Below are 18461 nucleotides of genomic sequence, written 5' to 3'. Positions count from 1 at the left end.
GTACAAGTCCAATTCCAATAGTTATGTAATTATTTAAAATAATTTTGTTTTGAATTTCAGTGAAAACATTTATTTTTTCCTAAGTTGACTAGAAATACATTAGTGCAACATAGCCCCCACATCCCCCAACAAAGCAAAAAAAACCCAAAACAAAACACCCACCCAAACAAACCAAACAACCCCACCACTGAAGAAGAATAAAATCACCAGGTAACTAAATTGTGAAAAGTGAATTAGATTTTTAAAATTTTGAAGTTAAAGTTGGGGGGTAGAGAGGACAGTAGGCAGGTGAAGTTGAACTGTCTAGAGCTGGGGTTCCCAAACTTGACGAACCGCAGCCACTGGGAGCTGGGAGCGGACGTACCTGCGGACGCTCAGATAAACAAAGCCTCTTGCGGCCTGCCAGGGGCTTACCCTGAACAAGCTGCAAACCAAGTTTGGGAACCTTTGCTCTAGAGGTCTTCAGAGACCTGGAGTTGGAAAGCTGCTGATGATATGTGTACTCACTCCTTAAAATCTATATCAGGATGTCAAGCAGGAATGACAAAGGAGAATATTCTAGACAAAAGCTCTCCCATGAAGCAGAGTTGTAGCTTTGTATTTCTTCTTCTATTGAAGTGCTTTGTTCAGTGTTAAAGAGAATAATTCCTTTGGTGATTGGCATGATAACCATGGGTTATCAACTGGCATTACCTCCAATCGTGGGTAACAATTTGACTTCTGCTTTTAGGGAGCATGGTTCAAACCCTGCATATTTCCTCTGCTTATCACCTCCAGATGGATAGACAGAATGGGTAAATCAAGTTTTAGTAGAGTGATTTTCAACCTTTTTTCATTTGCAGACCCCTAAAAATGTTCAAATGAAGGTGGAAGCTGCTTTGGAAATCTTAGATCAGGGTGTCTCAAACAGAGGTTGCTGCTTGTATAGGGAAAGCCCCTGGCGGGCCGGGCCATTGTGTTTACCTGCCCCGTCCACAGGTCCGGTTGATCGCGGCTCTCACTGGCCGCTGATCGCTGCTCCGGGCCAATGGGAGCTGCTGGAAGCGGCGCAGGCTGAGGGACAAACTGGCCACTGCTTCCAGCAGTTCCCATTGGCCCAGAGCAGTGATCTGCGGCCACTAGGAGCCGCGATCAGCCGGACCTGTGGACAGGGCAGGTAAACACACCAACCAGGCCCACCAGTGGCTTTCCCTACACAAGTTAGACATACTCTGTTGTTGGGGGTCCACGGATCACAGGTTATAAACTGCTGTTCTAGAACAATATCTCTGCTGCTTCATCAACTATCATCAAGATGACTGTCTCTGACTTTTGGCTTTCACCAGTTTGCTTACAATAACTCTGATCACAGACCAATCTGCCACAGTCCCTTCTATGCCAGTTATGGCTTCCACCCCTCATTTCATACATCTGTATTGCTGTTCTCCCATGTCCATGTGGCCTCTGATTTGATTCAACATGTCCACTGCAATCAAGAGGAATTAAAATCACACCTAAACTCTGCCAAGGAAGATAACAAACAATACGCTGACCATCAACAAGACCATCCTCCCTTGGCCATCAGAGAGAGGGTATGGCTCTCAAATACCTCTTGACCCTCAAGGAAACTAGGTGCCCATTACCTAGGCCCATATGGGATCATTCAACAGATTAACCTGGTGGGCCTTCAAGTCATCCCTGAACAAGAGCCTTTTTAAGTCACATATACTGAAGAACCATTCCTGTGCTAGGCTCCAGCCAGTCCACAAGCCAGGAACTGGTCTGATGACCCTCAGGGCAGGTATGTTAGCTTCACAGGATAAACAGCAGCTCAGTCTGCTGAGTGTCACTTCATGGCTTTGAACTCTCCCCTGCCTGATAGATTGTGGTAACAGATAGTGGTAACAGAACCACTAGCCTTTGCCTGCTCCACATTTACTCTTGCTTCAGCCACATTCCTAGTCCTGCTCCAGCTATGCTTTATTCCTGCTGTTGACTCCTGATTCCAGCTCTGACCCCCTGGTTTTGATCATTCGACCCAACTGCCACAGATCCAGCCACTAGGCCCCACATCCTCATCATAGTTTCTGATAGTGGCTTCTACATCTGCTCTGATAGTCAGCAGACTACCTCCTAGTTTGTGGTTTGGTTGGAGCCTAGCACAGGAATAACTATTCAGTGCATGTGGCTTAATCAGGCTTTAGTTCAGGGATGACTCATCACCTTATAGTTAGTGGGTTATAGATTGTTGTAATGAGCCATAAATCTGGTGTCTTTATTAAATTCATGATTTTTAGTGCAAGCAGACTCTGAATGAGCTCTCCCCTGACATCTAGTGGTGAGCTGTTGAAAAGGACTTCAGGAGCTGATCTTGTTTGCATGGACACACTCACCCTGCCTAGGTGCTCAGCATGATGGCATTGCTTGCCCAAATAGTCACTTTTGGCTGGCATGTTCAAAGACAGAAAGAATAAAGTGGTGAAACTCATTTAATTCTTCAAGGAAGGACTGTGTTCTGCATAATAGGAGGGGAAAGGGACATAGTCAGGTCACTGCAGAGTAGGTTTGACTGAGCCCTCAGACAAGTAATTCTTCCATCCTTCCTTTCCCTTGTTTTTATCTTTAGGTGCTTATGCAAATTATCTTTATATGGCTGATTCATTTTGTCTTTGTATTACAGCAGGAAAAGGGACTTTGCTAGCATACTAAGCTCCCGCTGTGGCACAAATGGAAATTGCCAATACTCAGTTCCTCTGACCCCAGGCTTTCTTTTGACAAAGCCAGACTCCTTGTTATTGGGGCAGGAGTAATAAAGGGTTGTTATCCTTGTTGTGTGAATCCAAGGCAGCAGAACTGTGCTTGGTGTTTCCCGATTGAGGGACTCACCCTCAACTAAATGACACTCGCTAGGTAGGAGACATGGGTTCCAAAGCCCAGTGAGTTGGGAGAGGGTGGGGACAGGTACTTTTGCCAGGTTGTGTGAGCCTTGCCTAAGGGCCACAGACACCATTTGACCCTTCTTCTCTCCACTGTGTAATAACAGAGCTAATATAGACTCAATTGGGAGTCTTGTTACATGCTGCAGAGCTGAAATCACTGATACCTAGGTCAAAGTATTAGACCTGCTTTGGGACAGTGTCTCTGATGCAGGAGACTTCCCAGTGTGCACCAGCAGTGAGGCTTCTCCACTAACAACTCAAATCACCGAGAGCTGTATTAAGTAGGGGGCCCTGAAGACATCTTGGCATGGCTGGTGGAGAGGCATGGCCAGCAATGTGCCTGGCAGAGAGGCGCAGCTGGTGGAGAGGCGTGGTGAACAGCCTTAACATCGCCCCCCTGCAGCAGCCAGGCTGGAAAGTGAACTCTGCAGATTTACCTCTGAACTCTGAGGCTGCACTGGCCAAGGACAGCAACTGTGAGTGGGGTGCAGAGAAGGGACAGGCACGTTAAAGGGACTTTTGGGTTGCTGGACTTAAAAACCTGAGGGGAAAAGGACACTGCCCAACTTACTTGGTGGTGGATCTTGTGCTCATGGTTTATGTTTATAAATCCTGTCTGCAGTGTTTTCCCCAAATTAATGCCATATTATTTCCCTCCTTTTATTAATTTTTTTGCTACACTTAGACTCTGTGCTTGTGAGAAGGGAAGTGTTGCCTCTTAGAGGCGCCCAAGGGGAGGTGTGTAATTGTCCCAGGTCACTGGGTGGGGGCTCGTGCCAGTTTTGTGTGGTATTGTTGAAAAGGAACCCCAAAATACTGAACGCAGCCCTTGTTGCTGCCAAGTCTGACTGGCAGAAGGGTTACATTAGTATCTAACAAAGTTCTGAATTTAAGCTTTTAGGCTCACCTTTTGAAGGTGTTGTGCAGGTTTCCTTTGAAGATGAAGACTGATAGGTCTTGATTTGTGGTTGAACATTCTCCCACAGGTCACAGGGTGTTTTTGTCTTTTACCAATTTTCTCTGTGAGTTCAATGAATAATGTAGTAATTATCTTGTTTCACCCACATAGTTGTCATTGGGGCACTGTATGAGGTACATCGTATGTTGTGCTAGGCAAGTGGATGGCATGGATCTTGAAAGGGATGTTGTGGTGGGTATTGATCATTATAGCAGTGGAGATATGTCTGCAGGTTTTGCATTTGTTGTTCTGGCAGGGTCTGGTACTGCTTAGAGTTGGTGAGTCCTGGTCTGTGAGAAGTTTGCTTCTGATGATGAACTTAGTGAGTTAGGGGGTGCTGTTTGAAAGCCAGAAGAAGGGGTTCAAGAATGATTTATTTCAGGATGTGGTTTCCATCAAGTATTGGTTGTAATTGTTTAAGGAAACCCTGAATGGGTTCCAGTAGGAGGTGGAAGGATACAACTCAGGTTGTCAGAAGGGGCTTTTTTTTTTCTGTATTGAAGCAGATTCTTTCAGGGTATTTGGATAGCCCATTCCATGATGTGATCTACAATCTGGTGGAGTGTCCTTGTTTGGTGAAGACAGTTTTAAGTGTGTTAAGGTGTATATGCTGGACTTTCTCCTTCGAGCATATTCAGTGGTACATGGGTGCCTGGCTGTAGATAACAAACTTTTTGGTGTGCTCAGGGTGGTTACTGGATCTGTGAACATAAGTGTGTGATCCACAGGTATCTTGTCTATAGTTATCTGTAGGATTCCATTGCTGAAACTGATAGTGGTGTGCAGGAAGTTGGTAGTTGTGTGGGGGTGTTGTAAAGAGAGCTTAAATATTGATCTATGTCAGATATATCATTGGTTCAATTGTGCATTTGTCCAGAAATTCTTCCTGCATGTGGCCCAGGAAAAGGTTTGCATATTGGGGAGCCATCCTAATAACCATGGCTGTTTCCACAGTTTGGACAATACATTTGTCGTTGAATGTAAAGTTGTTATGAGAGAGTTTGGCAACATGTTTGTGTGGATATCTGAGTGTTGTCCATTGTCTTGCAGATATTTGAGGCAGGCAGTGAGGCTCCCATTCTGAGGGATGTTGGTGTAGAGGGAGGTGACATCCAAACTGGCAAAAATGTTGTTCTGAGGAAGGCTGATAATGTTGTGGAGTTTCTGGAGGAAGTCTGTTGTGTCCTGGAGAAAACTATCCCTTTGTGTGGTGAATGGCTTAAGGATGGTTTCTATGAGTTTTGATACTCCTTCAGTAGGAGTGCTGTGGCCGGATATGATGGTTCTGTCTGGGGTTCCCTTGTCTGTGTATCTTGGGAAGCATGTAGTACATCCCTGGGGTGGGTTCTTATGGGGATGAGGTTGTAGAGTTTCTCGTGGAGTTGTTTGGGAAATTTGATGGTATTCTTGAATTCCTGGGTGAACTGAAGTGTGGGGTCTTCTCTGAGTCGGAGTGAGAGTGTCGGCCTCATCGATGTGGTCATCACAGTTGAGGATGACAATGGTGCCCCTTTTGTACGCTGATGTGATCATTATCTGCTGGCTGGATTTCAGGGACTGGAAAGATTGTGGTGGATGTGATGTTTGTCAAGTATTTCACAGTCCATTATTTTCCTGAAACAATAATGTAATGATCAAGCATGTGGTTTTGTCTGCAATGTTAGTATCCTGTCAGACTATTCTTTTTTCTTATGCGTGTCAGTGGTGACCTAGCAGTTGTGGGTGGAGTTGGCTTTGTTGCAAAATAATTATTTGAGATAAAGTCAGTGACTCAAAATAATTCTTTCACAAGAAAAATGACAAAGTTGATTGTGAAAGCAAATATTAAGAGCCATCTAAACCAATTTCTAGTGAGTTCTGAGTAGGAACCTGGTACATGTTGGTATCAATGACACAGGGAGTAGAGACTGACAAAATTTTTCAGACAGATGCTTTATTTGCAGTTTCTGGTTGACACAAATTCACTGACTAGCTTCAGACAAAATTTTTGTTTCAAGCTACAGTCACAAAAGGAATTAAACACATGCACAAAATCCAGTGGCTAAAGAACCTTAATCTAGTAGAAGAGAAGCAGATTTTCATCTCAGCAAAATGAGATGAATTCATCTAATTAAATCCTGCTCTTCCTAACTGATTCTTCTCTCTTGACCCAAGTAAAGGGCAAAATGTGACTGCACCAGGCTTGTCCTAGCATGTGACAGTGTAAATTAAGGCATAGATGTCAGCTGTCAACACAACTTTCCATGCTGGCTCTTAATGTGACTGAGAGTCCAGCGACTTGAATCCAAATATTCAGCATCCTACACAGATTTGTTCCAATTTTGTATTGACCATATTTCAACTCAGTTTGCACATTATTCCAAGATAGGTGCACATCATAAGCACTGATGCATACTCACTTTCTGGGTCATTGGTCACATGCGCTCCTGTGCCCTGCTGAGAGCATGAATAATTGTGTCAGAGTGCACTTGTTGGCACACAGGTTCTCTTAGGGTCAAGCGGCACCTACAAATAGATCATGCTCCAAATGCTAAGGCCCCACCTTAAAATGACCATTTTATAGTTCCTGTCATAAAGAATATGCAGGAGCTTCTCTGTGGATGTTGGGGAAGTCAAGATTAAAGTGGAAAACTTCCACTCCATGCTCGCTGTGCTGGGTTTTTTCTATGTGCAGCACCCTGCCAGCATTTCGCCAGAAGCATTGAATCATGAAGCTACAATTGTAGTGTTGAAATTTATAGCTGTGTTGTAGTATGTAGGCATTTTCTTTTGAACTGTTATGAAAGAATTGTTTGTCTCTTGTCTCATGATGACCTTTTACACAAAGGCTCTGTCACACATTGGTCAGTTTTTGCATTATTCTTGTGGCCAAAAGCAAATCTTAGATTAAATTAATTCAAATTTAAGAAGTAGAATATGTTGGACTATCTTGAGTGCTTCTTTGCTTAATTCAATAAACTCTTCTATGTAAAGTAATTACCAATCATATAACTAAAGGAAAAAAGGAAAACCAGGCAAAAATAATATATTAAAAGAATCTAATAGTTAGAAAATGAACATTTCTGGAAAACTAGAATAAATAATTACTGGAGAAATAAATACTTATGAGCAAGGTCTTGGGTATTCTCTGCCTCAGAACTTATAGCTATAAAACATTTTATCCCCTGGTTTGCATGCCAAAATTGTTGCCATTTATTATAAAATCCATTTCCAATTTTATGTACAAGCTAAAACCTCTTATGCTGCCAAACCAGCTAATAGTACTATAACAGTCCTATGCAGAACCTCAAACTGTCTCTAAAATCAAAGAAAGGTCTGTACTGTCTTTGGAAATGTGAAAGGAGTCAGGGCAAAACCAAAACTTCTTCAAGACCTGTAAATCAAAGTTACTACAGAAAACTGCAGAATCTGTAAAGGTGCAGGGAAGCTTTTAAGAGGTAGGGGAAGGGAGGCAACATTCCTGTGTCTTATGTATAATGAGAGGGGCTTTGGGTCTTCATAGCGTCTGAGATTATTATATGTTCATTGGGAAGAAGATGTTTCTCTTCCTGTAAGCTTTTCTTCATGGTTTTGGGGAAGAGCATTTGCTTCTTTATGGGAAGAACCTGCTGGGGGAATGGAGTGGGGGGAAGGGGTGAAAGAGCTCTCAGGTTTGATGTGTGGATTTTCCTATATGTTGTCACATATGGATGTGGTGTTTATGTGCTCCATGGAAGAAGCTGGGTGTTCAACCCCTGAACTCTCATATTTCAGGGTGATTCGCAGAAGGCAGAGAGCATCTTTGTGGATGCCCTTTCCCCTGTATTGCTGCATGATCCCTGGCAAGTAGGGCTTCTGCAGGAGTAGTGCTACTGGACACTCCACTTCACTCCCCACAATGTCCACAGAAGAAGGTTCCACAGCACAAGGAGTTTGAATCACAGTGATCTCCTAGTGTACCCAGGGCAGGAAAGATCTGGGAGGAAGAAAGGAGGGGAAGGGGAAATGGTTTATTCCCCTTTGTTGTGAGACTCAAGGAATTTGGGTCTTGGGGTCCCCAGGGAAGGTTTTTGGGGGGACCAGAGTGCCCCAAAACACTATATTTTTGGGTGGTGGCAGCCTATCACATCTAAGCTGGTAATTAAGCTTAGAGGAATTCATGCTGGTACCCCATCTTTTGGACTCTAGGATTCATATTGGGGAATTATATCATGACATGGTGGTACAAGTGGGATAAGAATCCGAAAGCCAGTAGGATTATTATTTTTCTTCTTTTCTCTCTGCTAGCTGTTTGTAAGCAGGGGAGAGGGTTTTTAAAACTACAGCCAGAACAATTTTTTTTTCTTTTCTCCTTTCTGGTTGCGCAGAGAGACTGCCTGAAGGCAAAGACATTAAGTTTAACAAGGGTCTTCTGTTAAACAACGGGACTCCAACTGTGAGTCAAGAGGAACTCCAGCAAAACACATGTGCAAATCAAAGGTTTTTCTTTTGTTCTAACTTAAACATGAAAGACTAGTTGAAAAGTGTTAGAAAGTCTGTTGCCAAGCAACCCTGAGCTGCAGCATTTCAGGTACTGAGCAGCAGGGGGCAACCAGCACAAGAAAACAGGAACCATGAGTTCCAAAAAAACCCTGAAGCAGGACCAAGCAAAGCTAGAAGCCATAGAAAGAGACAACGAACAAAAAAGGAAGTGGAACTAATAAATGCAGAAATAGCCAGGGAAGAGGCAGCCCACAGAAGAGAGCAAGAAGCCAAAGACGTGGACCACAAAAGAAAAATAGAGCTCCAAAGGGAGGCACACCAGCAGACCATGGAATTAGAACAGGCTAAACAGAAGAACACAGCCAATCCTACCAACCCTTCGCCATTCCCACTCCACTCCCTCCAAACTCCACACAGTTGGGACACTGCAGAGCTTCTATAGAAGCACAACCTAGGGCTTGCAGGTAGCTCTGGAAAATGCAATTTTTTTCACATGCAATTATTTTGCATGGGTTTTGTACATTTGAATATTCTACTTTAGAAGTGTACTTGTGAAGTCTTGGCATTCATGGCACACCTGTTATCTTTGAAAGGAAGACCAATGGTTTAAGAAAAAAGTACAAACCAAGGACAAAGGATGGTCTTGTGTCTGAGGCACAGGATTTTGAGTCAAGAGAGATGGTTCAGTTCTGTCCTCTGTCCTTAGGCACTTAAACTCTCCATGCCTCAACTTCCTCTTCTGGAAAATGGGGATAATCAGACTTTCTTCATAGCAGGGGTAGTCAATTATTATTTGATGAGGTCCAAAATTCATGGGCAAGGTCTAGTCAAGGTCCAGATTCCAGAGAAAATAATAATAAAAAATAATAATGGTAATAAGTAAATAAGAAGAGTTTGGGGTCTGTTCTAAAGCATCTGGCAGTCCAGATTTGGCCCGCAGTCCACCTATTGACTACCCTTCCTCACAGTGTTATTGTGAGGCTAGATTACTTTACGCTGGTAAAGAGAATTAGGATACATGGATGGAAAGAACTAAAAAAGTGCAAAGGAAACATACTGTAAAATTCTTAAGGTAAATTCAGTAATACAGTGCAAATAGACACATAGGTCCAAGTGCTCTGGTAGTAATGAAATTCAACAAGAACTGAGCCTTTAACTCCCTCTAAATTCACCACTCATTAGTGTTCAAAGACAGAAAGAATAAAGCGGGGAAACTCATTTACTTCTTCAGGGAAGGACTGTGTTCTGCATGATAGGAGGGGAAAGAGACATAGGTCACTGCAGAGTAGGTTTGACTGAGCCCTCAGATAAATAATTCTTCCTTCCTACCTTTCCCTGGTTTTCATCTTTATGTGCTTATGCAAATTATCTTCATATGGCTGATTCATTTTATCTTTGTTATTACAGCAGGAAAAGGGACTTTGCTAGCATACTAAGCTCCCGCTGTGGTACAAATGGAAATTGCCAATACTCAGTTCCTCTGATCCCAGGCTTTTTTGGACAAAGCCATTTAGAGATCTTCGTGTTTTCTATCTATTTCTTTAGGCAGACAACCATATTTCTTTCCCTTAGAAGCTCTACCATCTGTTTTTTGTTCTATGATAGTAAGTGTGTGGAGGATATTTTAAAATGAATGTCTGGTAAAAGGTGGACGGTGGCATTTAATAGAGAAAAGGAAAAGTAAGGCTCAAGCAAAGAACAGCTAGAATATGTACTAGCATCTCTCATTCATGTGTTATCCTCTTTTGCTACTGCTCAGGGAAATCAAGCAAAAAGGATTTATTTACTGAAATAAAATCCCACTTTAATTGCTGTATTATCAGTCGGTGAACTGATAAAGAAGTTCTTCATAGCAAATATCTGAGTTATATTCTGTAAGTAATTTACCATAAAACCAATGATAAATGAACAGTAACTGGATGAAATGCTATGCTTTTAAAATCAACATGGAGAAACTTTTTTTTAGAAATGTATAAAAATACTAATGCTCTTCTGCTGAGCTGTTTTTTCTGTTTTCTTTTTTTTTCCATCCACACTGATGAAAGTTTTTCTCTGTATTGTGCTGCAGAAGTTTTAAAATGAACTGCAATGTTTCTTGCAACAAGGCTTAGGCTTACCTGAAAGTACCATTGGGTTTCCCTGCCTCTGCCCACAGTCACTAACTGGTGTAATAATATCTACTGCATCTTATCATAAAGTTTGCAAAACATTTTGATCAACAAACCTTGAGATAATAATTATTTCAACCTGACCTGACCTGTACTGTCCTGGAAGGCTATTTCATGCCTTCACTGGTCAATCAGTGGTCACTATTGATTTAAGAGACTGTTTATGCTAGCACTTTCCTTGGTAAGCTGTACTTCATTCATTGCAGGGGATTCTGGGTCTTTTCTTTCATCATACAGGGTATGACCTCTGCTTCCTCATGGGGAGAAATGAAGAGAAATATACAAACAAACAATAGTTTGGTTAGTTCAGAAGCATTTGACTGTTGTAAGAGACACTTTGTAGGATCCTAGAATGAAAAAGCTTATCATATTAAAGAGAAGTGTTAGGTGAGACTGAGCCTTCTGCTAGTTTTCCAGAAGCCATGTTTTGTTTTCTATCTTACTGCTTTTGTCAACTGAATTCAGCCTATTCACATCCCAAAAGCACATGAGAAGAGTACAGTTTTCCCTGGGCTCTGTTCCTTGCACTGTCTTCCAGTTTAACTCCACAGAAGCAAGGCAGAGAGAATTTGTACAGTGCATCATTTCACATACATTGTTTTATAACAGACAGGTGAATGTTGCCAAAAATGATGTACAAGAAAAACGGATAGATTGTGATTAGTAGCAACATTTTAAAAAGGATGAATTATTGTAAACACCAGCAGCTGTCTGCTCTCTGTAAGCTATGGCTCAGGTAAGAACTGAAAATGAGTTTAGTGATTTTCATCCTAAACTCTAGCCGAAATGCATGCATAAATAAATTTTTTAAAAAATCTAGGACTGATGTAGCAGGGAATGACACATCAGGAACAGGAAGCATTAGCAGAGCTGTGTGAAAACCCCGAGGCTATCACTCTGTCTCAAGCTAATTTTATTAATCCTTCGCTGGTCTGAGCTCCACATTCACGTACAACTAATACAAATTAAATAAAGCAGAATAAATGAGTAGGATTTCAGACTGGAGCAATCACATGTCTACAGTGGGCTCTAAAAGTGAAATGGAGTTCAGCGTTGCAGGGTAGGTTATTTTATAACATCTGACAGCATCATTTATAGAAATATATTCATTTATAAAAATGTTTAAAAAGACATTACCAACATTCTCTCCCAAGCCTCTGCTGTTCTGCTACAGGGTGGCAATGATGTTGCTGATCCTGCAGTATGATATTTTATCTTCACGCAAGGTTTTGGAAATTCAGAACTGCCCACTATTTTAGAGTCTATTGATCTACCTTAGTTACTTATGTGACCCCCATAGTATCTGAATGCCTCACAATTTTTAATGTATAATCCCTGTGAGGTAAGGAAATGCTAATATCCCCATTTTACAGACAGGAAATCAAGACACTAAAAGACTAAGGCCCAGATCCTCAAAATTATTTAGGCACCTCATTCCCACTGACTTCTGAGAATCTGGGCCTGCGTGACTTGCCCAAGGTCACACACAGTTTGTGGTAATGGAACAGGGAATTGAACCAAGCTCTCTCAAGTCCAAGGCTAGTACTCAAACCACTGGACAATGCTGCAGTGCACTGAGCCCTCTCAACTCCTATTGAGATGATGTGCACAACCACCCAGGAATGAATCTTTAGAGTGGGTCACTATTTGTAGGATTAGAGTCTCATGTCCTTAAACTTCTCCTGTTGACCTAATCCCATTCCCTCAGAAATGTTTGACAATACTTCTATTGACTCCAGTTGGAGCAGGACTGAACCATCTAATAACATACTATATATCCATCAAGCATACAAACAATCTAGCAAGCTCTGCTCTTTGAGTAGTTTCAAATGTTTCCTTTTACACATTATGTAGTGAAGCTACCAGTCTAAGGCTTTGTCTACACTAGGGAACCTGACAGCTGTACTGCTGCAACTGTGCTGCTGTGAGGTCTCCCATTGGCATAGTTAAACCACCCCCAATGAGCGGCAGTAGCTATGTTGGCAGGAGATGCTCTTCTGCCGACATAGCACTGTTTGCACCAGCACTTTTGTTGGTGAAACTTATGTCAGTTGGGGGGGGGGAGTGTTTTTTCACATCCCTGACCAACAAAATTTTGCTGACTAAAGTGCTAATGTAGATAAAGCCTAAGGAATGGATATAGCCTGTGTAAGACATTTACATTTAGAAGCTAGAGTTCTATTAGTTGATTACATCCATGTCATTTAATAACATTCTAATAACTACAAAAGACTCACTTGCCTGCATATTCCCTTTTTGGGGGGTAATTAATATTTCATGATGTTGGCGTCAGATAAAATCCTAGGATCACCTACTCAGATAGTATAAGTCAGTATAGCTCCAGTGAAGCTAATAAAACTACACTGATTTACACCAGTTAAAGATTTTATTTTATTGCAAATCAAGGAAAATGACCTATGCAATGACATGACTCCTACAGAAGAGTTCATACCTGGCTGTTCATTTGGCACGCACAGGTTATATTTATGATGAGATAACACCAGTATAAAAGACATTTAATTGCAACCCTTACCTGCTTCTATGTTGGTATTTCCATCATGTTTCATGAGGCAAGAAGTCAGCTTCAGCCCACACTGAACATGAGCCATGTCTTTGAGATTTGATTTCATGTGCTGTATACCTAGTTCTATTATTTCTGCTATACACAATAGGGGTTGGGCTGTTATCCAGCTAGTAAAACAAGCTACTAGGTGCCTGGAGTCTTAGTTCACCACTGTTTGAATATTCAAGAATATTTATAGGCCAGCTCTCGCTCCCATTGAAGTGAAGGGGAGTTTTTTCATTGAGTTCATAAAGAACAAGCATGGGACCTCTGCCTTAATTTATGCCCAGTCTATGTGCTGTTTGGTGTTTGTGCTGGATTGAAATTTATGTGTTCTTTTTTTTGGCCATGTTTATTGTAGAATTAGCCTTGATTACAGAATTACTACAGCAAATAATACTTTGCTTGAGGAGCTTCATTAATTATCTCTGTATGTTTGTTGTGTTTATTTTATAATAGAATAGTGGCTACATTAAAAAACTAAGAATATCTGTTATGGACTTCTCTCCACCTAATCCTTATAAAAGCAATGACAGAGAACCATGAGACTGCTGTACATGAATTGTCAACAGGAACAGACACAGAAATGTGAACTATTTGATACAATGCTTTGTTTAATGAAAACTATGAACAATATTTGAAGGCACAGTCTGCAGTTAAATGGAGGATGCAGCTAATAAGTACCAAAATTACTGAGAAATTATATTGTGGCATAGTCAAAAGAATTCAGGCATTATATACCCAAAACAGTATACAATGATACATTTGCATGGGTTTAGAATTCCTTCTTTTCATTTCCTACTTTACAACATACTTTGGTCCCAGTCCTTATTTAGGGTCCCATCCTGGAAGATGTTGAACACTCTTAAGTCTATGAGAAATGAGGGTATGCAGCACCCATCAGAGGACAAAGCCATAAGTCCATTCTCATGCACTGATTACACTGATGTTTATGGGAGTCTTGCCTAAATAAGGACTGAATAAAAACTGTTTGAAGACTTCACAGGATTTGACCCTTTGTGATTAAAAGCTTTATTGATTCTATAATACAAGACAAACAAAAAACACACTGATGCAGTTAAAAACAAAGAGCTTGTTTTTGCATTAGAGTAGTACAAGAACACAGTGAAAATAGTAAAAAGACAACTAATTACCATGAGTAAATAATCCTCCAGATTATTGGAATATATATAGGGTTTATTTAACCAAATGTGTGTAACTTCCATTCATGCTAGTAGGAGTTAAACCATATGTCTGAATCAATGGGCTAATGCAACCCCAGTTGATGAGCTGCTAGAAGACCACAGTACAAACTATGAAATTGAAGAAGAAAACTTGGTCAGATAGCACACAGAATCATACATGTATTGGACGTGGACCCAGATAAACTGACCAAACCCCAAATTACTATAGACCATAATATTTATGAAACAAGCAGAATTATATGCTATTATACTTAGGCAATTACATCTATATTAGGGCTCTGTATAAAGACAAATATTCAGTTTTGTTTCAAATCTGGGGGCTCACTTTTGAATTGTTTCTGAAAATTCTGATCTCATTCTTTTTGAGCACCTGAACATCCATCGTCAAGACACTACACCCAAATCACTGGAAAGCTACTCTCAGAGTGGGTGACCTTTTTGTGAACCAGGCACGCTTTTCCTTAAACTTATGTACACGAATGGCACCAAAACAGGAGGATGTTTTTCATATTCATTTCAGGATGAATTGCTGCTATTTTTCCATTTGCTTATCTTTTCTTTGTAGATTTTGATATTAATAGCAAGATCCCTGTAATAAAAGAGGAGCTTTGTGGTGCAGTTATGTCATGCTCACTCTATATGTATGTGCTCAGGGCTGGCGCTACCATTTAGGCAGTCTAGGCAATCGCCTAGGGTGCCAGAATAAATGGTGGGCGCCGTTTTGCTGGCATCACTGCAGCAGCTCCACTGGAGCCACAGAGCACCGGACCCTCCGCAGGCACCACTGCGGCAACTCCAGTGGAGCCGCGGGACCAGCGCGCGGGGCGGCAAAATTGCCATCCGCCTAGGGCGCTCAAACCCCTAGCGCCGGTCCTGTATGTGCTGAAGGATTTATTTTGATGAAATTGATGATTAAGGCAGTCTAAGCAATGTTTGGTGGTCTCTGCTAATGCAGCATGTTGCACATGTAACCTTCTGGGGCAAGAGTGAAAGATTTAAGAATTACACAATAGCATTAATGATTGTACATTAAGGCTTGATCTGGGACCTAATGCAAAAAGACAGTTCAGCTACATATCTTGACAACCAAAGGAGACTTTTTTTTTGAAAATGTATGTATAGCTAACCCAAGGAAGATCTGTTTTTAGCACAGAATACTGGATTAAGTGGCCTGCCCAAGCAGGAATCCCATAATATTAAATGTGAGGCTTACACCATTGTGCAGGAACTATGTAGGAAGCAAGCTCTGAACTGTTTTTAGATGGTGAGGGTTATGTGCTGATGCTTGCATGATGTAAACATGAAACAACTACATATCCTATAAAAGTCAGATATGTAAATACTTAGCTGGGTGCTATGGGTGGGATCCCAAGAAAAGAGAGATGGTCACTTCCCCTGCACGTGGTATGTTCTACCCCAAGCAGAAACACAGCCAATGGGAGCTGTGAGGAAGGTGCCTGAGGATGGGGCAGCGCGCAGATCTACCTGGCCATGCCTCCGTGTAGGAGCCCAGAGTTCAGAGCCTGCACCCCTGACCCCTCCCCTCCCAGGCCCCAACTCCCAACCCCAGCCCTGATTCCCCTCCCACCCTCTGAATCCCTTGATCCCAGCCCACAGCACCCTCCTACACCCCAAATCCCTCATCTTGGGCCCTACATCAGAGCCCACAATCCCAGCTGGAGCCCTCAGCTCTGCCACACACCAACCCCCTGCCCCAGCCTGGAGCATCCTGCACCCTGAATCTCTAGTTTCTGGCCCAACCCTTGAACCAGCACCCCCAGTGCAGAGCCTGTACCTCCTCTCACACCCCAACCCCCGCCTCAGTCCAGAGCCTCCTTTCATACTCCAAACCCATTGGCTCCAACCCCCCAGCCCAGAGCCCCCTCCTGCACCCTAAACCCCTCATCCCTAGCCCCACCCCAGAGCCTGCACCCCCAGCCAGAGCCCTCACCCCCTCCTGCATCCCAGCCCCCTGAGCCAGCCCAGTGAAAATGAGCCAGTGAGTGGAGGGGATGGAGTGGGCAGGGTCTTGGAGAAGGGGTAGGGCATGGGCGAGGCCTCAGAGGACGAGCGGGATAGGGGGCCGGGCAAGAGTGTTCCGTTTTGTGCGAGTAGAAAGTTGGCAACCCTAGGCACAAATGATGCATGGTGGGAGGACATGTGGAGTCAAGCACCCCTCCAGATTTCTGCTTGGCCTGCCAGGGCGGGACGGAGAGGGGCTCTGTCCTTCTCCCACTGTGCCTGCCCCCCAGCATGCTCAGCCCCTGTCGCTAGCAGCCGGGCTCTAGCATGGAGCAGAAGGGGCAGAACCAGCCATTTTTCATGCCGGCTGCTCTGGGTTGCTGCTCTGTGCAGTGCAGCAGCTGCCTAAGAGAGAGCCTGGCAGGGGTGGCGGCCTGCCTTGCCCCCTCAGCTCCCTGTCTGAGGCTGGCTGCCGGGTCAAGGGCCGAGCAAGCCAGAAACATGCTGAAGGGGAAAGAGTGGGCTCCAGATCACTCGGCCCCGGTCCCCAGCAGACAGCCTGGGCAGGAAAGCAGAGGAGGTGGGGTGGGCCACTGCCCCTGCTAGGATCTCTCACAGGAAGCCGTCGTGTTGTGTGGAGCAGCAACCTGGAACTGCCAGCTTCAGCTGTGTAAGCAGTGGCTCAGTTCCGCTCCCTGCCTGGGCCTGGCTGCTAGGGAGAGCGGCCAAACATGCTGGGGGGGAGAGGTGGGGAGGAGGAGAGAGGAGATGCAGTGAGAGAAGGACAGAGCTCCTCTTCACCCCACAGGTAATTCTGATGAGGCAGGGAGAGTGTGGCAGCCCTGAGCTGGGTACAGGGTAGGGTGTTGCTGGGCAGACGAGAGACATGGGGTGTTCTCCCCTTTAGATTCCGTATCAAGAGCCATGAGTCATCTACAGCTATTGGGTTTAAAAAAACATCTCACCAGATATTGGAAAGCTAACTGCGCAGATATACCAGCCACAGGGCCAAGTGAGCAGCAACTTAATATGTAGCTGCCAAGGACACAAGGTAAGGATGGAGATTTTGTATACTGATTGTTAGGGATACCATGTGGTACCAACATGAGGCTCAACAGTCCTCAGATCCCTGGAGTAGCCATAAGATGGTGATAAAAACATTTAGATCTCCTTCATGGAATGGACAACCTGTCTTCACACACCCCTTGGCTGTTAATCCCCTGAAGTTGCAGACTTGGCAGCCTGGAAAGAAGTAATATCTTCTGATCCCGAATAAGAATAACCGTGAAAGGGCTGTTTCTTCTAGGCTGCAGGTGAAGCAAATTCTGGACTCCCAAGTGGCTGCATAACAGACACTTTTTGACAAAGGGCAAACAGAGTGTCACTGGTTGGGTATTCACCTCCCCTGCTCTGCACTACAAATATGCCTACTTTTTCTCATCACAACATGCAGTAGATTGCGGCCCTTCACCATGTATTACAGCAAGGGTGTGCAACCTTTTAAGCCTGATGGTCAAACATATTACCTCAAAAAGGCCAAAATTAATACTTACAAGCAGATTATCTGACCTCTTCTGCTCCCATTGTGCTCTGCTGTGGGTACCATAGCCAGATTGTGCATGTTAGAGCAGTCCACAGGGTGCTCTAACCTGTGCCAGGTCTGCAGGAGAGACTCTGGGGGCTGTAACTGGTGGATGGTTCTCAGCTTCTCCTCTCCTCTCTCCTAGGATGCCCTGGATGACTGTATGCAGGAAGAGAACCATCCTTCACTAGATCGTCTCCATGAGTTCAGGCAGAGATAGTCAATTCAGCTCTCCCTGAGGAATCCCACAGCCTGGTAGGGAAACAGGCAACAGAGCAGCTAGAGCTACTTCTCCCTCTCTCCCTCCCTTTAGATGCAGTGGGCAGCCAGCAGAGGAGCAGCTATTGAAAGCCAGGAGTTGGGAAGCACAAGCCCACCTGTGACTGAAGGCCCCTCCCCCAGCCTGTGGGGAGGAGCTACTGGACCAGCAGTTCAAATAATTTTGGGGAACAACTAATCTAGCAGAGGAGCAACTGTAGCAGCAAAGAGAAAGCAGCTGCTCATGAGCACCCAGCTCACTCTACAGCTGCCTCATGGGTTATAGTGCATATAATGGGAGGCACCTAGGGAGACAGCTAGTGCCCCACCTCCTCTCCATGGTGACAGGGGTGATTCAGCCATTTTAGTTTAAAAACCACAGGACA

At 43.6% G+C, this 18461-nt stretch overlaps 1 protein-coding gene across 5 annotated transcripts in view; it reads left to right on the top strand.

Moving 5' to 3' along the window:
* The window catches only part of C1HXorf21 (chromosome 1 CXorf21 homolog), a 110741-nt gene that overhangs the window by 68357 nt on the left and 23923 nt on the right, over positions 1–18461 (top strand). Inside the window, exon 1 of one of the 5 annotated variants that reach the window (XM_030575377.1) lies at positions 17991–18072. The exons of the other annotated variants lie outside the window; for them this stretch is intronic. The gene's annotated coding sequence lies outside the window, so the exon portion shown is untranslated. Of the gene's footprint in view, positions 1–17990; positions 18073–18461 lie in introns of those variants that run through there. 5 annotated transcript variants of the gene reach the window in all.

Source organism: Gopherus evgoodei, chromosome 1, assembly GCF_007399415.2.
Source record: "Gopherus evgoodei ecotype Sinaloan lineage chromosome 1, rGopEvg1_v1.p, whole genome shotgun sequence".
Taxonomy (NCBI): Eukaryota; Metazoa; Chordata; order Testudines; family Testudinidae; genus Gopherus; species Gopherus evgoodei.
This window is presented reverse-complemented; position numbering and strand designations above follow the sequence as displayed.